The sequence below is a fragment of the Stegodyphus dumicola genome, chromosome X2, assembly GCF_044657685.1.
Source record: "Stegodyphus dumicola isolate Sdum_Otavi_A_Nest chromosome X2, ASM4465768v1".
Taxonomy (NCBI): Eukaryota; Metazoa; Arthropoda; class Arachnida; order Araneae; family Eresidae; genus Stegodyphus; species Stegodyphus dumicola.
This window is the reverse complement of record NC_140781.1, coordinates 206,473,137-206,479,721: the sequence shown is the minus strand read 5'-3', so window position 1 is coordinate 206,479,721 and position 6,585 is coordinate 206,473,137.

Genomic DNA, 6,585 nt, shown 5'->3' with positions numbered 1-6,585 from the left:
TGGTTCTTGTTTTGAAATTGACTTCTTTGTCGGTGATCTTTCTGGTATTTTGAATCGCCCCATTTATCAGAATGCTTAAAATGAGGCGGATGCTCTATTTTTTTCACAAAATTATCATAACGCGGTTTAAATGATCCTTTGTTCATTTTCTCAGTCTGATTGACAGAAAATTTCGGTTTTATTGTTTTCCTCACATCTTCAAAATCTTCAATTTTTTTAACTATTTCAGTAGGTGAAATGATGGTTGTCCATTGATCCATAAAATGTTCTTTGAAATGAGGAGAGGTACGCTTTTTTATTTGATCAACCAGCATGAGATCTTTTAGCTGTTCAAAAGTTTTAATGTTTAATCTGTTAAGCCATTCTTCTAAATAGTTCTTTAATTCATAGTAGAAATCATACCAAGTACTTTCAGTAGATTTTTGGTGTTTATTAAATAGCTGTCGAAATTTTTCCGCACTTAATTTAAATCGTTGTAACAGTAAAGGTTTTACATATTCATACTTTTTCGCGTCCTCTTCTGGTTCTCTAGGAATAAGCTGAAGAATGTCGGGAGGCAGCAATGAAATAAGTTGAGTCACTTGATTTTAAGCAGGTATATTCATTATTTTAGCTTGACGCTCAAATAACACCAGAAATAAACTTATTTCATCTTCTTTAGGGTTGAAACGTGGCATGACATCGTAAATTCTCATTTTTAAAGGCTGCTCAGGTAACTGCGTAGTTTCTACCGGCTGTGCTGTGGCAGCCATTGCTTCCAGTTGAAGCTTCTGTAGCTCAAAGACTCTAATTCGCTCTTCTTTTCTTTCTTCTCTTTCGCGTTCTTCTCTTCTTTCTCTTTCTTCTCTTTCGCGTTCCTTTTGTCTTTCTCTTTCTTCTCTTTCGCATTCTTCTTTTCGTTCCCTTTCTTCTCTAATTGCAGCCAGTAGTTCTCGAGTAAACTCCTCATCATAATCGGGACATTCAGTAATCAGTTTATGCAATTGAGCAATCTTAAATTCAGGTTCCTTTTCATTAACATTTTTAGTATCCATTAACTTTTGTTCTAAAACTCTACAATGCTTTAAAATTTCTTTGTCACTCCAGTATTTTAAATTAGGTATATACTGAATTGAAGTAAATGTAATGTTCTTTTAATTGACTGAATATTTCAATAATTGAAGAAATAGCAGTGTCTAATATTATATTGCAATATTCAACCTTAAATTTTTGTCGCGGATTTTTGATTGATTTTTTCATCTTGAAGTAGTTTCTTTTTAAACCAGTTTCGACTTAAAACCTGTTTCGAAAAAAAAACCTGTTTTGTTTCGACTTAAAAGCCGTTTTTTTAAACCTGTTTCGAAAGTCAGTATCCACCCCCCAAACCATCAGCAACGATACTTGCATCGGCAATTGCGTATTCATACGCTTCATCAGGTCTACGATTATTGAGTTCTGATCTAAGATTTTGTAAATTGTCAATCACGATTTGTAAATCACATTTAGAGTTTTGCATTATATCATTTACCACATTTACTAAATTTAAAACATCGCACCAGATCTTAATGGAACAAATGAATTTAAACGTCAAACCATCTAAATCAACTCTTTTGCTTGAGTTCTTAATTCTATGTCTCTTGTTTGATCTTCTTGAATATTTATGAGCACTCACAAATTTCCCTTCAAATCGTTTTCTTCGATCTTCCGTAGCGTCTTAAGCTCAAGCCCAAAGCCTGAATTCTACATTTTCATCTGGTGTTGGACAGTGGAATTAAGGTAATATAAGTTTCCTCCTGCTGCTTCTCCTCTTGCTACTCCTCCTCCGGCTGCTCCTCCTCCGGCTACTCCTCCTCATGCTGCTCCTCCTGCGGCTGCTCCTCCTTCCGCGGCTCCTCCTCATGCTGCTCCTCATTCTGCTCCTCCTCATGCTGCTCCTCCTCATGCTGCTCCTCATTCTGCTCCTCCTCATGCTGCTCCTCATTCTGCTCCTCCTCCCGCGGCTCCTCCTCCAGCTGCTCCTCATCCTGCTCCTCCTCATTCTGCTCCTCCTCATACTGCTCCTCCTCCGGCTGCTCCTCTTTCCGCGGCTCCTCCTCATTCTGCTCCTCCTCCCGCATGAGGAGGAGCACCCGGAGGAGGAGCAGCGGGAGGAGGAGCAGCATGAGGAGGAGCCGCGGGAGGAGGAGGAGCAGTATGAGGTGCAGCCGGAGGAGGAGCAGCATGAGGAGGAGCCGCGGGAGGAGGAGGAGCAGTATGAGGTGCAGCCGGAGGAGGAGCCGCGGGAGGAGGAGGAGCAGAATGAGGAGCAGCCGGAGCAGGAGCAGCATGAGGAGGAGCAGCCGGAGGAGGAGTAGCATGAGGAGGAGCCGCGGGCGGAGGAGGAGCAGCGGAGGAGGAGTAGCCGCGGAGGAGGAGCAGCAGGAGGAGGAGCCGCAGGAGCAGGAAGAGCAGAAGGAGGAGCAGCAGGAGGAGCAGCGGGAGGAGGAGCAGCAGGAGGGATGAGCAGCATGAAGAGGAGCAGCTGGAGGATGTGCAGCAGGAGATGAAGTAGCATGAGGAGGAGAAGCAGGAGGAAACATATTAAAACCACTGTCCAACAGTAGAATTCAGGCTTTGAGCTTCAGTTTAAGACGCAACGGGAGATCGAAGAAAACGATTTGAAGGGAAATTTGTGTGTGTGTGATTATGGCAAAGCCTCGAGGGAGCGATGTCTTCGTGGAAGACTTTCTAAGGGAAAATGGCTCATATGCACGTTACACATGCAGAAAACCACGAAAACTCCCATGCAGCCAGCCCGTTTGCGGGATTGGAACCTCGGACCGAACTACCAGTGTTCAGCGATTTTTACCGCTCGGCCGCTGGTGGGCGAAGTGAAATTTGAGAGCGTTAATAAATATTCAAGAAGATCAAACAAGAGACGTAGAATTAAGAACTCAAGCAAAAGAGTTGATTCAGATGGTTTGACGTTTAAATTCATTTGTTCCATTAACATCTGGCGCGATGTTTTAAATTTAGTAAACGTGGTAAATGAAATAAAGTGATTTACAAATCGTGACTGACAATTTATAAAATCTTAGATCAGAACTGAATAATCGTAGACCTGATGAAGCGTGTGAACACGCAATTGCCAATGCAAGTATCGTTGCTGATGGTTTGGGGTGGATACTGAGTTTCGAAATAGGTTTAAAAAAACGGCTTTTAAGTCGAAACAAAACAAGCTTTTTTTCGAAACAGGTTTTAAGTCGAAACTGGTTTAAAAAGAAACTACTTCAAGATGAACAAACCAATCAAAAATCTGAAAGAAAAATTTAAGGTTGAATATTACAATATAATATTAGACACTACTATTTCTTCAATTATTGAAATATTCAGTCGATTAAAAGAACATTACATTTACTTCAATTCAGCATATACCTAATTTAAAAACCTGGAGTGACAAAGAAATCTTAAAGCATTGTAGAGGATTAGAACAAAAGTTAATGGATACTAAAAATGTTAATGGAAAGGATACTGACGGAAGAAATAAAATCTTTGCGCGTTTTGCCAAAGAGGATTTGTCACATATTGATGTTTTAAATTATATTTATTAAAACAATCTTACCGATACATTTCCAAATATTGCAATATATTTTACGGATTTTTTTAACCCTGAGAATTTCGGTGGCTACTGGAGAACGAAATTTTTCAAAACTTAAAAGTATAAAAAACTACCTGTGATCTACGATGGCGCCGGAGAAATTATCGGACTGGTCGTGTGTCCAAAGAGAGCCAAATTTCGGATAAATTAAATATAAAGGAATTGATAAGCGCGTTTGTAGCTGCTAAAGCTAGGGGAATCAATATTTGAATATATTTTTCTAATTTTTATATTTTACTTAAAAAATGTTTTATCATTATTTAGTTTTTAAAATTTAAGAAATAATAAAATACACTAGGACAAACACGTGTTTTTTATATAAAATATTTGCGCAGAAAAATATTTGCAGACAAAGTTTTTTGATATATTTGCAATTACTTTATAAGAAGGATTTATTAATAACCGTAATAATTACTTGTTATATTACTGATGATTTGGAATCAGTTCTTGACAATTACATTCTAAATTAGAATTTTAAGAATTATTAGAATTTTAAATTAGAATAATGAAAATACGCTACGCACCAAAATACATTTTAGGATAAAAAATTAGTTGATTTTTTGTTTTAAAACTTCTTGAATTCATTTAATAAACATCGTATCCTCGTTGTTAATTGAGTTCAGAATGTTGGGTGTCGTTTATATAATTATTCTTACTTGTCCACGGAATCTGCTGACTTATCCAGCGATTAAGTAGCTGCAGATCATTTCTACATAACGATTGAACTTCCATTAATTCAGTCTCTAGAGGGTTGTATGTTTATATCATAATTTGACTTTTATAAAAATGATTATTCTAAATCTCATGTTTCTATAAAAATATACTGTGCTTTAAAAATATGGATGATAGTATCAGCCGCTCTTTCAGCCACTTCAAAAGCATCAGTTTATTTAGAAATAAATAGTGCAGTTAATGTCATAAAATTCAAATAAACATCAAACGAAAATTCTCAGTTTTAGACAATTCGATTTAAACAAAGTAAAGTAGCAGACGATAAAACGCCGAAGGTAAAAATTTACTTATTTAAAAAAAAAAAAAAAAAAAAAAAAGATAGAGAGAAATTAAAAAAAAAATATTAAAAAATTTATTTAAAAAAATAGCTTTTCATATAGTATTAATAAATATTTATTAACCATCATTGAGGGAAAAAATGTCATATAATTAATTCTTCGTAAAATTTTACTTGAAATTTAAGGTTAAAAATAGCTGTGGCAATATAGTGTAACAAAAATCCATAGACCACATTTGGCGTTATTATCGCTCAAAAAAAAGATGCCAAATTTCAAAACGCGGAAATATGTAAATTTGTGTATATCTTAGAAAATAATGAATAAAAAAGTTTAATTTTTTGCAGATATGCTTAAAAATATACCTACTTTAAGATGATGGTAAAATTTTTATAGGTTATAATTCAAAATTTTTTTCGAAAAATTTATAAAAATTATTTAAAAATAGAAATTTAAAAAATAAAACACAAAAAATGGGTAAATTTTATTTGGAATGAACCTAAATTTCGAAATGTGAGAGAAAAAATCAGAAAAGTTTAATGAAAAAAGAGATATAAATAAATATTTGCCAAATTCAATTAACATTGAGGAGCTAAAATTTTGAGAGCTAATATTTTAAAAACTACTCGTACGATTTTTACAAAACTTGGTATTCTGGCATAATTTGAGTCGAATTAGAGAATATGTAAAAAATCGAAATAGAATCGAAATATGTAAAAAAATTGGTATGTTATTTCAGAAAAAGTCCAATTTTTTCTCAAAATACCTATGTTAGAATAGTGCTATATATAAATCTAATATACAGGGTGATTATAATTAAAGTTTATGTTTCAAAACGCTATAAAAAAAGAACCACTCATGAAAATGATGCCAAATTTGAAAGGAATGTTATTGAAGAAAGCGGAAAGCGTATGGCAGAAGAAAAAAATTAGTTTCAAAAGTTAGCAACAGATGGCGCTGCAAGCGGAAGAAGACGTAAATTAAAATGTTAGTTAAATTTCAGTGTTATAAAGCCGCCAGGTACCAGGCTGTTCCTCATTTCGCGTCTCAGACGTTCGCCATGGGTGTTTCACTGCAGGGCCGCGCTCTGCTGGTAAAGCTGTATTACAAGAATGATGATTGTGCAAGAGTAGCTCTGCAAAAATTCAGGACACTGAAGGGTATAAAAGAAGGCTTGGTCCAATGAGTGTCATAGGTCTAAAGAAAATGATGCAAAAATTCGAAACGACAGGTTCGTTTGATGTGCAATCTGGAAGAGGGAGAAAGCGAGTGCATTCGACGGTAGTTGAAGAAGTGGCCACAGCATTACAGGAAGGGTCGGCCGGTGGTGTGCAACCGTGTAGTGCACGAGGAATTGCCCGAACATTGGACAGGCCTACGATCACGGTTCTGAAAATTGTACGAAACATCCTGCAATGCTATCCGTACAAAATTGGCCATGTGCAGGAGTTTCTTCCGTCTGACCTGACAGCTAGGGAGACGTTTGCGTTAGAATTCCTGGCTCGCATGGAAGTGGATAATGAATGGCCGTGGAAAATTTTGTGGACAGATGAAGCCCATTTCCATCTGGCAGAATACGTGAATACCCAGAATTGTCGAATATGGGCAACAGAAAATCCACTGGCAACGCACCCCGTACCACTTCATCCTGAAAAGGTCACGGTATGTTGTGGCTTTACGGCATCATTCATCCTACAACCATATTTTTTCGAGCAGACGAGTGCTTCCGGTCCTGTTACCGCAACCGTCACTGGTGAGAGGTATCCGTCTCTTTTGCGCAACCACGCGATTCCAGCTCTGCAACAGCGTGGATGTGTGGATGAAATCATTTTTATGCAAGATGGCGCTCCTCCGCACATTGCACATCCCGTGAAGCAGCTGCTGAGGCGCCATTTCGGAAATGCTAGAATTATCAGCCGTCATTTCCCTACAGCCTGGCCGTCCCGATCGCCTGATCTTACT